This window comes from Cherax quadricarinatus, chromosome 1 (assembly GCF_038502225.1).
Source record: "Cherax quadricarinatus isolate ZL_2023a chromosome 1, ASM3850222v1, whole genome shotgun sequence".
NCBI classification, from domain to species: Eukaryota; Metazoa; Arthropoda; class Malacostraca; order Decapoda; family Parastacidae; genus Cherax; species Cherax quadricarinatus.
In genome coordinates, this window is record NC_091292.1 from 31,820,185 (window position 1) to 31,843,465 (window position 23,281).

A 23,281-nucleotide genomic window follows, 5' to 3' on the forward strand; every position below is an offset into this window, starting at 1 on the left:
CAGTTTGTAAAATTTTCCATGCTGCGTCATCCATGTCAGCAGCATGCCTCCCCATGCTGCGTCATCCATGTCAGCAGCATGCCTCCCCATGCTGCGTCATCCATGTCAGCAGCATGCCTCCCCATACTGCTTCATCCATGTCAGCAGCATGCCTCCCCATGCTGCGTCATGTCAGCAGCATGCCTCCTTACTTCTGTGTCAAGGAGGAAGATGTGAAATATAACGAGCACTTTCACCTATAAGATCCCTCGCGTAACTACTCCCATCACAGTTCCTACGCTACCACCACCATTCCTACGCTACCACCACCATTCCAACGCTACCACCATTATTCCTACGCTACCACCACCATTCCTACGCTACCACCACCATTCCTACACTACTACCTCCATTCAGGCACCACCACCACGATTCAGGCACTACAACCATCATTCAGGCACTACCACAAACATTCTGGCACTACCACCAACATTCTGGCACTACCACAAACATTCTGGCACAACCACAAACATTCTGGCACTACCACCAACATTCTGGCACTACCACCAACATTCTGGCACTACCACCAACATTCTGGCGCTACCACCAACATTCTGGCACTACCACCAACATTCTGGCACCACCACAAACATTCTGGCACTACCACCATCATTCTGGCACCACCACAAACATTCTGGCACTACCACAAACATTCTGGCACTACCACCAACATTCTGGCACTACCACCATCATTCTGGCTCCACCACAAACATTCTGGCACTACCACCAACATTCTGGCACTACCACCAACATTCTGGCACTACCACCAACATTCTGGCACTACCACCAACATTCTGGCACTACCACCAACATTCTGGCACTACCACCAACATTCTGGCACTACCACCATCATTCTGTCACTACCACCATCATTCTGGCACTACCACCAACATTCTGGCACTACCACAAACATTCTGGCACTACCACAAACATTCTGGCACTACCACAAACATTCTGGCACTACCACAAACATTCTGGCACAACCACAAACATTCTGGCACTACCACCAACATTCTGGCACTACCACCAACATTCTGGCACTACCACCAACATTCTGGCACTACCACCAACATTCTGGCACTACCACCAACATTCTGGCACTACCACCAACATTCTGGCACTACCACCAACATTCTGGCACTACCACCAACATTCTGGCACTACCACCAACATTCTGGCACTACCACCATCATTCTGTCACTACCACCATCATTCTGGCACTACCACCAACATTCTGGCACTACCACCAACATTCTGGCACTACCACAAACATTCTGGCACTACCACAAACATTCTGGCACTACCACAAACATTCTGGCACTACCACAAACATTCTGGCACTACCACAAACATTCTGGCACTACCACCATCATTCTGGCACTACCACAAACATTCTGGCACAACCACAAACATTCTGGCACTACCACCAACATTCTGGCACTACCACCAACATTCTGGCACTACCACCAACATTCTGGCACTACCACCAACATTCTGGCACAACCACAAACATTCTGGCACTACCACCAACATTCTGGCACTACCACAAACATTCTGGCACAACCACAAACATTCTGGCACAACCACAAACATTCTGGCACTACCACCAACATTCTGGCACTACCACAAACATTCTGGCACTACCACAAACATTCTGGCACAACCACAAACATTCTGGCACTACCACCAACATTCTGGCACTACCACCAACATTCTGGCACTACCACCAACATTCTGGCACTACCACAAACATTCTGGCACTACCACCAACATTCTGGCACTACCACCAACATTCTGGCACAACCACAAACATTCTGGCACAACCACAAACATTCTGGCACTACCACCAACATTCTGGCACTACCACCAACATTCTGGCACTACCACAAACATTCTGGCACTACCACAAACATTCTGGCACTACCACAAACATTCTGGCACAACCACAAACATTCTGGCACTACCACAAACATTCTGGCACTACCACAAACATTCTGGCACTACCACCAACATTCTGGCACTACCACCAACATTCTGGCACTACCACAAACATTCTGGCACCACCACCAACATTCTGGCACTACCACAAACATTCTGGCACTACCATAAACATTCTGGCACTACCACCAACATTCTGGCACTACCACCAACATTCTGGCACTACCACCAACATTCTGGCACTACCACAAACATTCTGGCACTACCACAAACATTCTGGCACCACCACCAACATTCTGGCACCACCACAAACATTCTGGCACCACCACCAACATTCTGGCACTACCACTAACATTCTGGCACTACCACCAACATTCTGGCACTACCACAAACATTCTGGCACTACCACCAACATTCTGGCACTACCACCAACATTCTGGCACTACCACCAACATTCTGGCACTACCACCAACATTCTGGCACTACCACCAACATTCTGGCACTACCACCAACATTCTGGCACTACCACCAACATTCTGGCACTACCACCAACATTCTGGCACTACCACCAACATTCTGGCACTACCACCACCACAGCAATAACCTTACAAACACTCCAGCTGCTTCAACATGTTAAAATATTCATAACTATAATGATGAAGAGACAGAGTTAGTATACTTAATGTGTACCACAGTGCTACACCTAGTGTACCACAGTGCTACACCTAGTGTACCACAGTGCTACACCTAGTGTACCACAGTGCTACACCTAGTGTACCACAGTGCTACACCTAGTGTACCACAGTGCTACACCTAGTGTACCACAGTGCTACACCTAGTGTACCACAGTGCTACACCTAGTGTACCACAGTGCTACACCTAGTGTACCACAGTGCTACACCTGGTGTACCACAGTGCTACACCTGGTGTACCACAGTGCTACACCTGGTGTACCACAGTGCTACACCTGGTGTACCACAGTGCTACACCTGGTGTACCACAGTGCTACACCTAGTGTACCACAGTGCTACACCTAGTGTACCACAGTGCTACACCTAGTGTACCACAGTGCTACACCTAGTGTACCACAGTGCTACACCTAGTGTACCACAGTGCTACACCTGGTGTACCACAGTGCTACACCTGGTGTACCACAGTGCTACACCTGGTGTACCACAGTGCTACACCTGGTGTACCACAGTGCTACACCTGGTGTACCACAGTGCTACACCTAGTGTACCACAGTGCTACACCTAGTGTACCACAGTGCTACACCTAGTGTACCACAGTGCTACACCTAGTGTACCACAGTGCTACACCTAGTGTACCACAGTGCTACACCTAGTGTACCACAGTGCTACACCTAGTGTACCACAGTGCTACACCTAGTGTACCACAGTGCTACACCTAGTGTACCAGTGCTACACCTAGTGTACCACAGAGCTACACCTAGTGTACCACAGTGCTACACCTAGTGTACCACAGTGCTACACCTAGTGTACCAGTGCTACACCTAGTGTACCACAGAGCTACACCTAGTGTACCACAGTGCTACACCTAGTGTACCACAGAGCTACACCTAGTGTACCACAGTGCTACACCTAGTGTACCACAGTGCTACACCTAGTGTACCACAGAGCTACACCTAGTGTACCACAGTGCTACACCTAGTGTACCACAGTGCTACACCTAGTGCACCACAGTGCTACACCTAGTGCACCACAGTGCTACACCCAGTGCGCACCACAGTGCTACACCCAGTGCGCACCACAGTGCTACACCCAGTGCGCACCACAGTGCTACACCCAGTGCGCACCACAGTGCTACACCCAGTGCGCACCACAGTGCTACACCCAGTGCGCACCACAGTGCTACACCCAGTGCGCACCACAGTGCTACACCCAGTGCGCACCACAGTGCTACACCCAGTGCGCACCACAGTGCTACACCCAGTGCGCACCACAGTGCTACACCCAGTGCGCACCACAGTGCTACACCCAGTGCGCACCACAGTGCTACACCCAGTGCGCACCACAGTGCTACACCCAGTGCGCACCACAGTGCTACACCCAGTGCGCACCACAGTGCTACACCCAGTGCGCACCACAGTGCTACACCCAGTGCGCACCACAGTGCTACACCCAGTGCGCACCACAGTGCTACACCCAGTGCGCACCACAGTGCTACACCCAGTGCGCACCACAGTGCTACACCCAGTGCGCACCACAGTGCTACACCCAGTGCGCACCACAGTGCTACACCCAGTGCGCACCACAGTGCTACACCCAGTGCGCACCACAGTGCTACACCCAGTGCGCACCACAGTGCTACACCCAGTGCGCACCACAGTGCTACACCCAGTGCGCACCACAGTGCTACACCCAGTGCGCACCACAGTGCTACACCCAGTGCGCACCACAGTGCTACACCCAGTGCGCACCACAGTGCTACACCCAGTGCGCACCACAGTGCTACACCCAGTGCGCACCACAGTGCTACACCCAGTGCGCACCACAGTGCTACACCCAGTGCGCACCACAGTGCTACACCCAGTGCGCACCACAGTGCTACACCCAGTGCACACCACAGTGCTACACCCAGTGCGCACCACAGTGCTACACCCAGTGCGCACCACAGTGCTACACCCAGTGCGCACCACAGTGCTACACCCAGTGTGCACCACAGTGCTACACCCAGTGCGCACCACAGTGCTACACCCAGTGTGCACCACAGTGCTACACCCAGTGCGCACCACAGTGCTACACCCAGTGTGCACCACAGTGCTACACCCAGTGTGCACCACAGTGCTACACCCAGTGTGCACCACAGTGCTACACCTAGTGTACCACAGTGCTACACCTAGTGTACCACAGTGCTACACCTAGTGTACCACAGTGCTACACCTAGTGTACCACAGTGCTACACCTAGTGTACCACAGTGCTACACCTAGTGTGCACCACAGTGCTACACCTAGCTTGTGTACCATAGTGCTACATCTAGTGTGTGCACCACAGTGCTACACCTAGTGTGTACCACAGTGCTACACCTAGCTTGTGTACCACAGTGCTACACCTAGTGTGCACCACAGTGCTACACCTAGCTTGTGTACCATAGTGCTACACCTAGCATGTACCATAAACCTATACAGAAGCAGCTATTTTATGCACCTCACTTCTATCGTGTGGACGGTAAAGGGCGGAGGAGAGATCCTGAAGAACAGTTACTTATGCTGAGCAATAGTGATGCTTCTTCACGTAGCACTGTTAATGTTGAGCATCACCGATGCTTCCTCATGTTCAACCGCTACTTGAGCAACGCTGATTCTTCACGTAGCACTGCTACTTATGTTGTCCAACAGTGACGCTTAAATATTTTATGAAGAGCGGAAGCCTAGACCAGGGGAGTCATCCCGCAACCATTAAAAAACAATGGACATAGCCCCACTCCACGACAGTGGCGACAAAGTAATAACAAAGACCAGTAACCCAATAGCACTAACGTCCCACATCACGTAAATCTTTAAAAAGGCTCTAAAAAGCAAGATGGCTTGTCACACTGATTCCAAAAAATTACACAGCCCAGGGCAGCATGGGCTTTTTAGAGCATGTCACTCCTACTTCTCAACTACTGGACCACTACGACATGGTCGTAGTGTAGGACCAACAAAATGCAGATATAGTATACAAACATTTGATATGTGCGATCAAGAGATGCCAAACCAGTGATGCTGCTCTTTAAGTCACTTGTTCTCTATAGGTTCTCGCTAGCCTCGTCTAAGGCGGGCAAAATAGAGCCAGATCTAGAATGTACATTATTGCACACAGATCCTTCACTCTACGTACAAATTCAGGAAAGCACCTAAATTACTGGGAACGTTTGAAGTTCTTCGACCAGTACTCCTTGGAACATAGGCGAGAATGATTCATAATAATTTACACCTGAAAAATCCTAGAGGTACTATTCCAAAATCTACACAAAGAAATCACTCCTATGAAGGCAATAATCTTGGCAGATGATGTAAAATACGCCCATTGAAGAGCAGGGGTGCTATGAGAGTACTAGTTGATAACACAATAAGTGTAAGAAGCCAAAGACTTTTCATCTTCCCATCATACATAAAAGGGGCAAAGGGATTACTACCAAAACCCCGGCTGTTTTTAAGAGGAAACTCCTGTGAACTCCGACAAGGAAGATGTGAGTGCATGAACCAGACTGAGGTGCCGGACCTCCAGAGGAAATATACTTAATTCCTGAAGTCACTTCCTGATCAGCCGGGCTGCGGCTCGCATTCTGGACTGCGTGCAGTCAGCAGTAGCAGCCTGGCTCATTAGGCCTTGATCCAGCAGGAGGCCTGGTCTGGAACCACCAGGAGGCCTGGTCTGGAACCAACAGGAGACCTGGTCTGGAACCACCAGGAGGCCTGGAACTACCAGGAGGCCTGGTCTGGAACCACCAGGAGGCCTGGTCTGGAACCACCAGGAGGCCTGGTCTGGAACCACCAGGAGGCCTGGTCTGGAACCACCAGGAGGCCTGGTCTGGAACCACCAGGAGGCCTGGTCTGGAACCACCAGGAGACCTGGTCTGGAATCACCAGGAGGCCTGGTCTGGAACCACCAGGAGGCCTGGTCTGGAACCACCAGGAGGCCTGGTCTGGAACCACCAGGAGGCCTGGTCTGGAACCACCAGGAGGCCTGGTCTGGAACCACCAGGAGGCCTGGTCTGGAACCACCAGGAGGCCTGGTCTGGAACCAACAGGAGGCCTGGTCTGGAACCAACAGGAGGCCTGGTCTGGAACCAACAGGAGGCCTGGTCTGGAACCGGGCACTGGGGGCATTGACCCCCCGGAAAATATCCTACAGGAGCTACACTGATGCTTCAAGTAGCACTGCTACCTACTTCCTATCGCTAAGCAAGACACGCGGTAAGGAAGAGCAGACAGCAGGAGCGGTGATAAAGAAGAGGAGGTGAAGATTCAAGGAAGGAGGAGCAGAGGTGAGGAAATAGGAACTAGTGTAGAAGTGAGGTCCAAGGAGGAACAGAGGTAAGGAAGAATTGCATTTAAAGATAAGGGAGTAAAGGAACGAAATCAGAAAAGGATGAGGAGAGGTAAAGTGGAAGGGGGGCAGAGAAATGGAGGAGCAGATATGAAGTACAGTAGGAGGAACGGAGGTAAGGAAGATGAGGGACGGAGGAAAGGAAGATGAGAAAGAGGAGGGACTGCAAATTATCAAATTAATTACCAACTGCTGTCACATCCGGAAGACTGGGAGGAGGGAGAGAGGGGATTAGGGGGAAGGAAAGGCGGATTAGGGGGAAGGGAGGGGGAAATTAAGGGAAGAGGGAGAGGTGAGTTAAGAGGAGGATGGAGAGGTGGGTTAAGAGGAGGATGGAGAGGTGGGTTTAGAGGAGGATGGAGAGGTGGGTTTAGAGGAGGATGGAGAGGTGGGTTAAGAGGAGGATGGAGAGGTGGGTTAAGAGGAGGATGGAGAGGTGGGTTAAGAGGAGGACGGAGAGGTGGGTTAAGAGGAGGACGGAGAGGTGGGCTAAGAGGAGGACAGAGAGAGCGGAATTATGTTAAAATAGGGAAGAGGGAAACGGAAAGTACTGGAAAGGGAAAGAATGAGAATGAAGGGAGGGAGAAATGGAGTGGAGAGTGATAATGGAAGGAATGCGGGGGAGAGGAAAGAAGGGAAGTAGAAGCCAGAGAAGTGAGACAAAGGAAGATGAAGGAAGAGAGGAAAATTGAGAAAGAAAAAGGTAAAGTGAAGAGAGGGAAAAATGAAAACAAAAATGGAAAATTTGAGGGAATAAAATAAAACCAGAGAGAGAGAGAGAGAGAGAGAGAGAGAGAGAGAGAGAGAGAGAGAGAGAGAGAGAGAGAGAGAGAGAGAGAGAGAGAGAGAGAGAGAGAGAAAGAGAAATAAAAGGAGAAAGAATGTGTCATAAATATCACCTTCCATTAATCAAGGGGGAAATATACACCCATAATTAACAAGGGAGGCAGCGTCCGGGCCCGTCAAAGTGGCGGTGATCAGCCAGGCTGTGATGGCAGGCCACTGCAGCTGGTCTTCGTACACTGCCAATCGGTGGCCAGCCTCCCTCGGGGGAAATTGTCCTGGAAATTGTCACATCGAAGCTCCTCACCATTTTTCTGGTTTTTCATACCAGACGATTTTTCTGCTCCTGTTTTGAGTCAAGATGGCCACTGAGGCAGGCAGAAACGTAACGTCTTGTGGAGCAGGCAGAAACGTAACGTCTTGTGGAGCAGCAGAAACGTAACGTCTTGTGGAGCAGGCAGAAACGTAATGTCTTGTGGAGCAGGCAGAAACGTAACGTCTTGTGGAGCAGCAGAAACGTAACGTCTTGTGGAGCAGCAGAAACGTAACGTCTTGTGGAGCAGGCAGAAACGTAACGTCTTGTGGAGCAGGCAGAAACGTAACGTCTTGTGGAGCAGGCAGAAACGTAACGTCTTGTGGAGCAGGCAGAAACGTAACGTCTTGTGGAGCAGCAGAAACGTAACGTCTTGTGGAGCAGCAGAAACGTAACGTCTTGTGGAGCAGGCAGAAACGTAACGTCTTGTGGAGCAGGCAGAAACGTAACGTCTTGTGGAGCAGGCAGAAACGTAACGTCTTGTGGAGCAGGCAGAAACGTAACGTCTTGTGGAGCAGGCAGAAACGTAACGTCTTGTGGAGCAGGCAGAAACGTAACGTCTTGTGGAGCAGGCAGAAACGTAACGTCTGGTGGAGCAGCAGAAACGTAACGTCTTGTGGAGCAGCAGAAACGTAACGTCTTGTGGAGCAGGCAGAAACGTAATGTCTTGTGGAGCAGGCAGAAACGTAACGTCTTGTGGAGCAGCAGAAACGTAACGTCTTGTGGAGCAGCAGAAACGTAACGTCTTGTGGAGCAGGCAGAAACGTAACGTCTTGTGGAGCAGGCAGAAACGTAACGTCTTGTGGAGCAGGCAGAAACGTAACGTCTTGTGGAGCAGGCAGAAACGTAACGTCTTGTGGAGCAGCAGAAACGTAACGTCTTGTGGAGCAGCAGAAACGTAACGTCTTGTGGAGCAGGCAGAAACGTAACGTCTTGTGGAGCAGGCAGAAACGTAATGTCTTGTGGAGCAGGCAGAAACGTAACGTCTTGTGGAGCAGGCAGAAACGTAACGTCTTGTGGAGCAGGCAGAAACGTAACGTCTTGTGGAGCAGGCAGAAACGTAACGTCTTGTGGAGCAGCAGAAACGTAACGTCTTGTGGAGCAGCAGAAACGTAACGTCTTGTGGAGCAGGCAGAAACGTAACGTCTTGTGGAGCAGGCAGAAACGTAACGTCTTGTGGAGCAGCAGAAACGTAACGTCTTGTGGAGCAGCAGAAACGTAACGTCTTGTGGAGCAGCAGAAACGTAACGTCTTGTGGAGCAGGCAGAAACGTAACGTCTTGTGGAGCAGGCAGAAACGTAACGTCTTGTGGAGCAGCAGAAACGTAACGTCTTGTGGAGCAGAAACGTAACGTCTTGTGGAGCAGGCAGAAACGTAACGTCTTGTGGAGCAGGCAGAAACGTAACGTCTTGTGGAGCAGCAGAAACGTAACGTCTTGTGGAGCAGCAGAAACGTAACGTCTTGTGGAGCAGCAGAAACGTAATGTCTTGTGGAGCAGGCAGAAACGTAACGTCTTGTGGAGCAGCAGAAACGTAACGTCTTGTGGAGCAGGCAGAAACGTAACGTCTTGTGGAGCAGGCAGAAACGTAACGTCTTGTGGAGCAGGCAGAAACGTAACGTCTTGTGGAGCAGCAGAAACGTAACGTCTTGTGGAGCAGCAGAAACGTAACGTCTTGTGGAGCAGGCAGAAACGTAGCGTCTTGTGGAGCAGGCAGAAACGCAGCATCTTGTGGAGCAGGCAGAAACGTAGCATCTTGTGGAGCAGGCAGAAACGTAGCATCTTGTGGAGCAGGCAGAAACGTAGCGTCTTGTGGAGCAGGCAGAAACGTAGCGTCTTGTGGAGCAGGCAGAAACGTAGCGTCTTGTGGAGCAGGCAGAAACGTAGCGTCTTGTGGAGCAGGCAGAAACGTAGCGTCTTGTGGAGCAGGCAGAAACGTAGCGTCTTGTGGAGCAGGCAGAAACGTAGCGTCTTGTGGAGCCGCAGAAACGTAGCGTCTTGTGGAGCAGGCAGAAACGTAGCGTCTTGTGGAGCAGCAGAAACGTAGCATCTCGTGGAGCAGGCAGAAACGCAGCGTCTTGTGGAGCAGGCCGAAATGTAGCGCCTTGTGGAGCAGGCAGAAAAGTAGCGTCTTGTGGAACAGGCAGAAAAGTAGCGTTTTGTGGAGCAGGCAGAAACGTAGCATCTTGTGGAGCAGGCAGAAACGTAGCGTCTTGTGGAGCAGGCAGAGAAGTAGCATCTTGTGGAGCAGGCAGAGTAGCAGCATCTTGTGGAGCAGGGAGAAACGTAACGTCTTGTGGAGCAGCAGAAACGTAACGTCTTGTGGAGCAGCAGAAACGTAACGTCTTGTGGAGCAGCAGAAACGTAACGTCTTGTGGAGCAGCAGAAACGTAACGTCTTGTGGAGCAGGCAGAAACGTAGCGTCTTGTGGAGCAGGCAGAAACGTAGCGTCTTGTGGAGCAGGCAGAAACGTAGCGTCTTGTGGAGCAGGCAGAAACGTAGCGTCTTGTGGAGCAGGCAGAAACGTAGCGTCTTGTGGAGCAGGCAGAAACGTAGCATCTTGTGGAGCAGGCAGAAACGTAGCATCTTGTGGAGCAGGCAGAAACGTAGCGTCTTGTGCAGGCAGAAACGTAGCGTCTTGTGGAGCAGGCAGAAACGTAGCGTCTTGTGGAGCAGGCAGAAACGTAGCGTCTTGTGGAGCAGGCAGAAACGTAGCGTCTTGTGGAGCAGGCAGAAACGTAGCGTCTTGTGGAGCAGGCAGAAACGTAGCGTCTTGTGGAGCAGGCAGAAACGTAGCGTCTTGTGGAGCAGGCAGAAACGTAGCATCTTGTGGAGCAGGCAGAAACGCAGCGTCTTGTGGAGCAGGCCGAAATGTAGCGTCTTGTGGAGCAGGTAGAAACGTAGCATCTTGTGGAGCAGGCCGAAAAGTAGCGTCTTGTGGAGCAGGCAGAAAAGTAGCGTCTTGTGGAGCAGGCAGAAACGTAGCATCTTGTGGAGCAGGCAGAAACGTAGCGTCTTGTGGAGCAGGCAGAAAAGTAGCGTCTTGTGGAGCAGGCAGCAAAGTAGCACCACTCTCTGGGGGATATCTGAATAATGATAAATTAGACACATGTGCAACACCTGGGTATCTTTACTGTAGAAACGTTTCGCCATTATGTGGCGAAAATATTGGACTGATTCTATCAACTCCATGCTGTGGGACTGAGTACCTCAATCTCCTTCCGATCTTCACTATTCTTCTTAGTACTGGACTGATGAAGCCACTGTGTGGCAAAACGTTTCCTCAGTAAAGATACCCAAGTGTTGCACATGTGTCTAATTTATCTTGTTCGTTCTTTGAATCATTTATTTACACACCTGAATGATACCTGAAGGATACTACCGGAGGTCAAGGCTTCCCGTGGCCCGATTCCAGACCAGGCCTTCTGGTGGCTCAGAGCCTGATCAATCAGGCTGGTACTGGTCACGCGCAGTCCAACGTGAGAACTACAGCCTGACTCTTCAGGAACTGACTTCAGACCCCTTGAAGACAGCAAGGGGTCTACTGGTAATCTCTATTATGAATGGTGGAAAGCTGTTCAACAGTCTTAGATCCCTTACACTTATTTTGTAAGTGGCCCAAGACTATTCAGTGTACTCATGCCACCTCTGCTTTACACTACGGATATTTTGCATCGTCAATTGAGCCTCTTGCTTTCTGTGAGCAGAATTGGGACTAGTCCCTCTAGGATTTTTCAAATGTAAATTATGATGCAACTTTCTCGCCTTCGGTCAAGGCGAGTAAAGGTTAAAGAATTTTAAATGATTCCAATAATGTAAGAGCTTTACTCAAATTATATGCACAGTGAAGGCTCTTTTTACACTCTACATCTGCAGTTTTGACCGACCTAAAAGGGCCTGTTAATATACAACAGTATTCCAGCCTTGTTATGAAGATTCTCATTATTTATCATACTATTTTCCTGGAGGTTGTGAGAATAACACTGTAGTGATTCTTGAGAGTGAGATCCTCTGACATCACCCCTAATTCCTTCATGTTAGTATTTCGCTTTAGTGAGTGGTTAGGATTAGTTTCTAACTTACATTTCCAATAGTTTTTTCCATAACAGATTAAGTGAAATCTGTCCTCATTCATCATATTATTTTCTGCGACCCACTGAAAAACCTGGTTTATATCTACAAGATTTACTGTCCTCAGTGAATGTCACTCATGCAAATTTTAGTATCGTTTGCAAAGAATGATTATGGTGCTAAGATTAATGTCCCTGTACATGTTGGATATGAAAAAGAAAAAGAGGAGGGATGAGCGTTGTGCCTTGGGGAACAGTGCATCCAAGACGGCATCGTAGTGGTCCAGTAGTTGAAGAGGTAGGAGAGACTTGCCTTAAACCATGCTACATTGGATTTTGCAAATTTTGTGAATCCATGTGGTTAACGGTCTAGATTCTTGAAAACCATTCAAAGATGTTTATAAGGCGAGACATTAGTGCTATTGGTCTATAGTTCTTTGCTTTTGCTATTCTGCCACCTTATGGAGTGGGACTAATATCCCTCTCCATAGAATACTGAAAGCTTAAAGGCACTTTATAGAGGTTTCTAGCAGTTCTGGACGAGCACGGAGTTCTACAAGTCTAGGCCTGGGACAGAGTGCATGGACATGTTGTCGACGACCTTTTCAAAGTCAAATAAGGCTAGGGATATGTCAGAAATGTTGGAGGTATTGACAAGGTTTTGAGTCTAGCTCATGAAGAATTTGTTCAGCTTGTCGACATTTAGTCTGATTGATAAATCACCGAACACAGTCATACTGGGACTTAAGCATTTCACTCATTTTTCTGTTGTCATCAGTGCTACTAAGTTCCATCTTGCTTAAGAAAGGACCTGATACTATATGTGGTTTTTGCCTTAGATTTTTTCATACAAGAAGTCTTTTGGATTTCTTTTAATTTTATTGTTATTAGCTCATCTCTCTCTCTCTCTCTCTCTCTCTCTCTCTCTCTCTCTCTCTCTCTCTCTCTCCCTCTTGAAGTCTGGTTCAATTTGAGTTCATTATCTCTTGTTTCTCTAGCCAGTGCTTCTTTCTGCACCCTTGGAAAGTTCTGTGATTCTTCGTCTTCGCCTGTAGAGGGAGCATATTTCTCTAGCTTACATCTTCTCTTCCGTTTTCCTTAGTGGTATGTGCCTTGAACATTGTTCTATCACCACACTGGACACTACTTCGGATCTATGTTATTCAAAATATCCCCCAGCATCCCCATCCACTCCACCTACACACCCTATTCCCATATTTCCATCATTACCTATCCTTCTTCCTTCCCCACCTTACCAAAGCTCTGGTCATAGAAGTTAAGTCCTCCTAGCATGTTTCATTATGGGTATGATTTATTTGATTTTAGTTGATGTTTTTGTTAAAGTTCAATTTGATGAAAAAACACTCACGATTGTTTACGTTCTACTTGTCAGGATTCGTTTGTGATCAAGAGCGATGTCAAAGAATCTCACCTTCAAGGATCACAACAATGTCATTATCACGTCTGCAGGAAAATGATAGGATGGATAATGAGACCCTTCAAAACAAGGGAAGTCAAGGCAATGATCCTGATGCTCTTTAAGTCACTTATCTCCAGGATGGAATACTGCTGTACACTTACAGCCCCTTTTAAGGTGGACGTAACTTCAGATCTAGAGAATGTGCAGAGAACTTTCATTGCATATATAAGTTATATCAGACATCTAAATTACTAGGAATGTTTCATGTCCCTCGACCTGAACTCCTTGGAATAAAGGTGAGAAAGATACCTCATAATTTACACTAGAGGCAGTGATCTGAGATTTCACAAAAATCACTTCTTACGAAAGCACGGAGCTCAGCAGACGGTGAAAAATGTTTCCAGTGAAGAGCAGGGATTCGATGAGTAAACTTAGACAACAATAAGTGTGAGTGGCCAAAGACTATTAAACAGCCTCCCCCATCATACATAAGGGGGATCACCAACAGATCTCTTGCTGTCTTTAAAAGGGAACTGGATTGGTTCCAAGAGTGGGTTCTTGATCAGCCAGGCCTTCGCTCGTACGTTGGACTGCGTACCATACACAGTACGTTGGACCACCAGGTCCAACCACCAGGAGACCTGATCTGGGACCAGGCCACGGGAGCATTGGCTCCCGGATCTCTCCATGTATGTACCGTCAAGGTACCTGAATAAGCTTGGCGCATGTACCAAGGTACCCGAGTAGGCTTGGTGCATGTACCAAGGTACCTGAGTAGGCTTGGTGCATGTACCATTATGTACCTCAGCAGGCTTGGTGCAACTAAAAATGGGGGAAGGAGGCTGGTATGGGGGGCAGGTGTGTTGGGGTCAGTGTTTAGGGTGGATCAGTGTGTAATTAATAACTGTAGATATCAGTTTGTAATCACTTAAGCTTTAATTACCAAATTATAATTAACAACTGTAATTATCCAGTTGTTATTAACAGGCTGTAATCACTTACCTGTAATTCCTAAGTTGTAATTACCTACGAGATTCTGCCGGGTTTGAACCTCAGCTCTTAATTCAGGCTGAGGGACTGATTGCCTCAAACTCCTCCTGATCACCATTTTTCTTTGCACTGGACTGAAGAAGCCACTGTGTGGCTTCAACAGTCCAGTACAATAATAAAGATACCCCAGTGCTGCACATATGTCTAATTTATCAACCCCGTCGTTAGCACTGGATCAAGCAGGTTGTTGCTACCTGCACAGCTGTTACCTTGTGCCTCTTCCAAGACCGAACTTGGTGTCGTCGTCTTCCAGATTAGGCTTAAGTTTTCATTATTCAAGACTGAAGACTCCGGAGTACTCGCCCAGTTGTGTTTGCGAGGGTCGAGACTCAGCTCTTGGTCCCGCCTGTCCTGTCCTCAAAAACGACCAACACATGCTGGTTCTTGGCTTTCTGGGTACTGTCATAAGAACATAAGAAAGGAGGAACACTGCAGGAGGCCTGCTGGCCCATACTAGGCAGGTCCTTTACAATTCATCCCACTAACAAAACATTTACCCAACCCAATTTTCAATGCTACCCAAGAAATAAGCTCTGATGTGAAAGTCCCACTCAAATCCAACCCTTCCCACTCATGTACTTATCCAACCTAGATTTGAAACTACCCAAAGTCCTAGCCTCAATAACCCAACTAGGTAGACTGTTCCACTCATCAACTACCCTATTTCCAAACCAATACTTTCCTATGTCCTTTCTAAATCTAAACTTATCTAATTTAAATCCATTACTGCGGGTTCTCTCTTGGAGAGACATCCTCAAGACCTTATTAATATCCCCTTTATTAATACCTATCTTCCACTTATACACTTCGATCAGGTCTCCCCTCATTCTTCGTCTAACAAGTGAATGTAACTTAAGAGTCTTCAATCTTTCTTCATAAGGAAGATTTCTGATGCTATGTATTAATTTAGTCATCCTACGCTGAATGTTTTCTAACGAATTTATGTCCATTTTGTAATACGGAGACCAGAACTGAGCTGCATAATCAAGGTGAGGCCTTACTAATGATGTATAAAGCTGCAGTATGACCTCTGGACTTCTGTTGCTTACACTTCTTGATATAAATCCCAGTAATCTATTTGCCTTATTACGTACGCTTAGGCATTGCTGTCTTGGTTTAAGGTTGCTGCTCACCATAACCCCCAAGTCCTTTTCGCAATCTGTATGGCTAAGTTCTACATCATTTAATTTATAAGTACTAGGGTTATGGGCACTCCCAAGCTTCAGAACCTTGCACTTATCTACATTGAACTGCATCTGCCACTTTTCTGACCAAGAATAGAGTTTGTTTAAGTCCTCCTGAAGTTCCCTAACATCTACGTTTGAATCAATTATCCTACCTATCTTTGTGTCATCGGCGAATTTGCTCATATCACTAGTAATTCCCTCATCAAGATCATTGATATATATTATAAACAACAACGGGCCCAAGACTGATCCCTGTGGAACGCCACTTGTTACAGATCCCCACTCGGATTTAACCCCATTTATGGACACTCTCTGCTTCCTGTCAGTGAGCCATGACTCGATCCACGAGAGCACTTTTCCCCCAATGCCATGGGCTGCCACTTTCTTTAACAGTCTATGGTGCGGAACTCTATCAAAAGCCTTACTAAAATCTAAGTAAATAATATCAAATTCTTTATTGTGGTCAACAGCCTCAAAAGCTTTACTGAAGAAAGTTAATAAATTAGTTAGACAAGACCGGCCTCTTGTGAATCCATGCTGAGTATCATTAATCAAGCTATGCTTATCGAGATGGCTTCTTATAATCTCAGCTATAATTGACTCTAGTAATTTGCCTACAATTGAGGTCAGGCTTATTGGGCGGTAATTTGACGGTAACGACTTGTCCCCTGTTTTAAAAATAGGAGTTACATTAGCCATCTTCCACATATCAGACACTACACCTGTTTGAAGAGATAAATTAAAAATATTAGTTAATGGTTCACAGAGTTCCATTTTGCATTCCTTAAGAACCCTTGAAAAAACCTCATCAGGACCCGGCGACTTATTTTGCTTCAGTCTGTCTATCTGCCTCACAACCATCTCACTAGTGACTGTGATGTTACATAATTTATCTTCTTCTAGCCCACTGTAAAAATTAATTACTGGAATATTGTTAGTGTCTTCCTGTGTAAAAACTGAGAGAAAATAATTATTTAAAATCAAGCACATTTCATTCTCATTGTCAGTAAGGTGCCCATAGTTATTTTTAAGGGGACCTATCTTATCTCTAACTTTTGTTCTATAGACCTGGAAAAAACTTTTTGGGTTAGTTTTAGAATCCCTAGCAACTTTAATTTCATAGTCCCTTTTAGCTTTTCTTATCCCCTTTTTAATGTCCCTCTTAATGTCAATATACTGATTCATAAGATGACCCTCACCTCTTTTGATACGCCTATAAATTCCTTTCTTATGCCCTAGTAGATATTTGAGCCTATTATTCATCCATTTTGGGTCATTTCTATTTGATCTAATTTCTTTATATGGGATAAACGCTCTTTGAGCAGCATGTATAGTGTTCAGAAAACTGTCATATTGATAGCTCTCTTCGTTACCCCAGTCAACAGATGATAAGTGTTCTTTAAGCCCATCGTAATCTGCTAAGCGAAAATCTGGGACTGTTACTGAGTTATCGCTACTATCGTACTTCCATTCAATGCTAAATGTAATTGATTTGTGGTCGCTAGCACCCAGTTCCTCTGAAATTTCTAAATTATTAACAAGGGATTCATTGTTTGCCATAACTAAGTCAAGCAGGTTATTTCCCCTTGTAGGTTCTGTCACAAACTGCTTCAAAAAACAATCCTGAAATACTTCTAAGAAGTCGTACGATTCTAAATTCCCAGTCAAGAAATTCCAATCAACATGACTAAAGTTAAAGTCTCCTAGAATTACTACATTATCGTGCCTTGTGGCCTTAACAATTTCCTCCCATAGTAGTTTCCCTTGGTCCCTATCTAAGTTAGGGGGACGGTATATCACTCCTAAAATCAGTTTTTCATGCCCCTCTGAAAATTCTATCCAAACAGACTCTGTATGTGTTACTTCAGACTTAATACCCGTTTTTATGCAACAGTTCAAGCGATCTCGGACGTACAATGCCACCCCACCCCCCCTCCCAATACTTCTATCTTCTTGGAACAATTTAAAACCCTGAATATGACATTCCGCAGGCATGTCCCGACTTTTTGAATTAAACCACGTCTCAGTTAAGGCAAATACATCAATGTTACCTACACTAGCAACTAATCTCAACTCGTCCATCTTATTCCTAGCACTACGGCAATTAGCATAATAAACATTGAAAGACTCTCCTTTCTCTTTACCCTTCCTGCTCATTTCTATTTTTCTACTAAACCTATTACCGTCTTTATCACCCAAGGTCCCTGGCTTTTCAATATCTATCTCGTTCTTATTATTAATAGTTCCCCTAGAACTCGTAATATTACTACACTGGGACTTCACTGTTTTCCTGCCAAAACCCATACCACTAACTATTCCTAGTTTAAAGTCCTAACTGCTCCCTCCACTGCAGTTGCCAGTGCTCCCACCCCACACCTAGATAAGTGAACCCCATCCCTAGCATACATGTCATTTCTGCCATAGAAGAGGTCCCAGTTGTCAATGAATGTTACCGCATTTTCCTTACAGTATTTGTCCAGCCAGCAATTGACACCAATTGCCCTGGACAACCATTCACTTCCAACTCCCCTCCTTGGCAAAATACCACATATGAGAGGGTTCCCACCCTTACTTCTAATTATTTCTATTGCTGACCTATACCTGCTAATCAGGTCCTCACTCCTACGTCTGCCAACATCGTTGCCTCCAGCACTGAGGCAGATAATAGGATTGCTCCCATTACCTCTCATGATGTCATCCAGACGGCTAACAATATCCTCCATCCCAGCCCCAGGAAAGCAAACTCTCTGTCTCCTACTCCTGTCCTTCAAGCAGAACGCCCTATCCATATACCTAACTTGGCTATCCCCAACAACAACAATATTCATACCTTCCTTAATGTCTTTCGTCGTGTCGTTCCCAGTAGTCAACTCACATTCGTCGGGTAGCACTGAGAATGTATTGGATGTTTCCACAACAGTTTCCACGGCAGTCTCTTTCTTCTTCATCGTTTCTACCTTTCCATTCGTCTTCTTGATCGTCAACTTCTTTCCCTGCTGTCCAGCCACTGACCAGTTTCCCTTCTTGACCTGAGGACTCAAAACAGGAGGACTACTACGAATCTTCTTGTTCTCCTCGGTCAATCGCCGAATTTCCAAATTCGCCAACCTCAATTCTTCCTTAAGCTGTTGGTAAAGTTGCTCGATGGAGGGCATCTTGCTTCAATTCTAGAGAGCGCGCAAACAGGTCTTCACAGAGCCAAGTACACGTCAACACTGCGCAAATGCCAACTCAATCAGGAGCTACTGCGCAGCACGTCCGCACGGCCCAATAGCGATGCGAACACACCTACACATGCCTACTCTTGAAACTATGTATAAAGTTTGCCTCCAAATCTTCCTCATTAAGTTCGTTTTATTTTTTATCCTCGTGAGACTGAAATATTTCCTACCATATCTGTGGTTAATGAAGATGTTTCGATAATGGCGAAACGTCTACAAAATATAGTTACTCAGGTGTTGCACATATGTCTAATAAATTGTGTTGTAAAACCACCGACATTATGACGTTAGTGCGGTTTATATTGTGGCAGCTTCTACCTATGTGAGGTTTGGTCATGGACTGGGCCGCAGGGGCGCTGACCCGTGAAACACCCTTCAGGTATACTCCAGGCATGCCACCTCACCTCTGAGCCTCGCATTACAACCTGTTTGTCCCTCCCTGCTTTTTAGGACCCTGGGATGTAAAGCTATATCAACGCAGCCATAATCTGTTTCTTATTTACTGCTCTCGGTAATACAATTTTGGTCCCACCGAGACCAGTGTCAAAAGACAAGTTTCTCCTGATGGATAAAACTTCGCTACAATCCTAGTACTCGGGCTGTGGGAATGATTACCTCATCTACTGTCTCCAGTATATCTCGCTGAGAGGAATTAGATATAAAAATAGGTCACCTTTACTTGAGGTTTCGCTAACCTGTGATTCTGTCAGTTTACTACAGAGATAATATACAAAGACATTAGAAGATGAGGTAATGAGACCCTTAGCCACGAATAATTAACAGAAGGCAGATGAGTTAAACAGTCATTCAGTCTGCAAAACTATACACAGAAGAAAATAAAAGACGAGGGCAAGCAGTCCTTCATCCTTACAGAACTTTACGCCTAATTCCTCGTATTGTGAATATTATATACCATTTTTGTGATAATATCCCGGTACTGAAAAAGAACACACACTGGTTAGATAACAAAGATGCCCCAGGTGTTGGGCACGTGTGTTATTCATCAACTAGAGCTGTGAGATGGTCCCAGTCTTACCCTTCAATCTGTGCATAAAAATACCTCACAAAAAACACACAAAACTCGAATAAAATCGCGGCTCAAGTGAGAGTATTACTTGTTCCGGGGTTTATATGGAGCTGGGCCAACATGACTTGTAATAACTCGCAAAATACTAACTACCAACTCTCGTCCTTAATCCTGACTTTTAATTAAGAGAGTTGATTAGGTTACAGAGGTAGTGTGGTGGAGGTAGGTAGTGTGGTGGAGGTAGGTAGTATACTGGAGGTAAGTTGTATGGTGGAGGTAGGTTGTATGGTGGAGGTAGGTTGTATGGTGGAGGTAGGTTGTCTGGTGGAGGTAGGTTGTATGGTGGAGGTAGGTTGTATGGTGGAGGTAGTTACTATACTGGAGGTAGGTTGTATGGTGGAGGTAGTTACTATACTGGAGGTAGTGTGGTGGAGGTAGTATGCTGGAGGTAGGTAGTGTGGTGGAGGTAGGTTGTATGGTGGAGGTAGGTAGTGTGGTGAAGGTAGGTTGTATGGTGGAGGTAGGTAGTGTGGTGAAGGTAGGTTGTGTGGTGAAGGTAGGTTGTATGGTGGAGGTAGGTAGTGTGGCGAAGGGAGGTAGTGTGGCGAAGGGAGGTAGTGTGGTGGAGGTAGTAGGCTACCTGGAGTCTACCTGGAGGGCATTCCGGGGATCAACGTCCCCTCGGCCCGGTCCACGACCAGGCCTCCCGTTGGATCAGGGCCTGATCAACGAGGCTGTTACTGCTGGCCGCACGTAATCCAACGTACGAACCACAGCCCGGCTGATCCGGCACCGTCTTTAGGTATCTGTCCAGCTCCCTCTTGAAGACAACCAGGGGTCTTCCCGTAATGCCCCTTATTGCTGGTGGGAGACTGTTGAACAGTCTTGGGCCCCGGACACTTATTGTGTTTTCTCTTAGTGTACCAGTGACGCCCCTACTTTTCACTGGGGTTATGTTGCATCGCCTGCCAAGTCTTTTGCTTTCGTATGGAGTGATTGCTGTGTGCATATTAGGGACCAGTCCCTCCAGAATCTTCCAGGTGTAGATTACGATATATCTCTCTCGAATGCGCTCTAGTGAGTACAAGTCAAGTGCTTCCAGGCGCTCCCAGTAGTTAAGGTGTTTGATGGAACTTATACGTGCAGTAAAGGTTCTCTGTACATTCTCTAGCTCTGCAATTTCACCTGCCTTGAATGGGGGTGTTAATGTACAGCAGTACTCCAGCCTAGAGAGAACAAGTGATTTAAAAAGGATCATCATTGGCTTAGCATCTCTTGTCTTGAATGTTCTCATTATCCATCCTATCAGTTTCCTAGCAGATGTGATAGTGGCATTGTTGTGATCGTTGAAGGTGAGATCCTCTGACATTACCACTCCCAGGTCTCTCACATTACTTTTCCTCTCAATTGTGTGATTGGAGTTTGTAGTATACTCAGTTCTAGTTATTATTTCCTCCAGTTTTCCATAACGGAGTAGTTGGAATTTGTCTTCATTGAACATCATATTGTTCTCTGTTGCCCATTGGAAAACTTGGTTTATATCTTCTTGGAGGTTAACAGTGTCCTCAATGGATGACACTCATGCAGATCCTAGTATCATCTGCAAGAGAAGATACAGCGCTGTGGTTTACATCTCTGTCTATGTCTGATATGAGAATAAGGAACAGGATAGGTGCGAGTACTGTGCCTTGTACTTTGCTGAAGGTAGGTAGTGCGGTGGAGGTAGGTAGTATGCTGGTGGTAGGTAGTATGCTGGTGGTAGGTAGTATGCTGGTGGTAGGTAGTATGCTGGTGGTAGGTAATATGCTGGTGGTAGGTAGTATGCTGGTGGTAGGTAGTATGCTGGTGGTAGGTAGTATGCTGGTGGTAGGTAGTATGCTGGTGGTAGGTAATATGCTGGTGGTAGGTAGTATGCTGGTGGTAGGTAGTATGCTGGTGGTAGGTAGTATGCTGGTGGTAGGTAGTATGCTGGTGGTAGGTAGTATGCTGGTGGTAGGTAGTATGCTGGTGGTAGGTAGTATGCTGGTGGTAGGTAATATGCTGGTGGTAGGTAATATGCTGGTGGTAGTGTGGAGGTAGGTAGTGTGGTGGAGGTAGGTAGTGTGGTGGAGGTAGGTAGTGTGGTGGAGGTAGGTAGTGTAGTGAAGGTAGGTAGTGTGGTGAAGGGAGGTGGTATGGTGAAGGGAGGTGGTATGGTGAAGGGAGGTGGTATGGTGAAGGGAGGTAGTGTGAAGGGAGGTAGTGTGGTGAAGGAAGGTAGTGTGAAGGGAGGTAGTGTGGTGAAGGAAGGTAGTGTGAAGGGAGGTGGTATGGTGAAGGGAGGTAGTGTGAAGGGAGGTGGTATGGTGAAGGGAGGTAGTGTGAAGGGAGGTGGTATGGTGAAGGGAGGTGGTATGGTGAAGGGAGGTAGTGTGGTGAAGGCAGATAGTGTGGTGAAGGCAGATAGTGTGGTGAAGGTACGCAGTGTGGTGAAGGCAGATAGTGTGGTGAAGGCAGATAGTGTGGTGAAGGCAGGTAGTGTGATGAAGGCAGATAGTGTGGTGAAGGCAGGTAGTGTGGTGAAGGCAGATAGTGTGGTGAAGGCAGATAGTGTGGTGAAGGCAGATAGTGTGGTGAAGGCAGGTAGTGTGGTGAAGGCAGGTAGTGTGGTGAAGGCAGGTAGTGTGAAGGCAGGTAGTGTGATGAAGGGAGATAGTGTGATGAAGGCAGATAGTGTGGTGAAGGCAGGTAGTGTGGTGAAGGCAGATAGTGTGGTGAAGGCAGGTAGTGTGGTGAAGGCAGGTAGTGTGGTGAAGGCAGGTAGTGTGGTGAAGGCAGGTAGTGTGGTGAAGGCAGGTAGTGTGGTGAAGGCAGGTAGTGTGGTGAAGGCAGATAGTGTGGTGAAGGCAGATAGTGTGGTGAAGGCATGTAGTGTGGTGAAGGCAGAGAGTGTGGTGAAGGCAGGTAGTGTGGTGAAGGCATAGTGTGGTGAAGGCAGGTAGTGTGGTGAAGGCATAGTGTGGTGAAGGCAGGTAGTGTGGTGAAGGCAGGTAGTGTGATGAAGGCAGGTAGTGTGGTGAAGGCATAGTGTGGTGAAGGCAGGTAGTGTGGTGAAGGCAGGTAGTGTGGTGAAGGCAGGTAGTGTGATGAAGGCAGGTAGTGTGGTGAAGGCAGGTAGTGTGGTGAAGGCAGGTAGTGTGG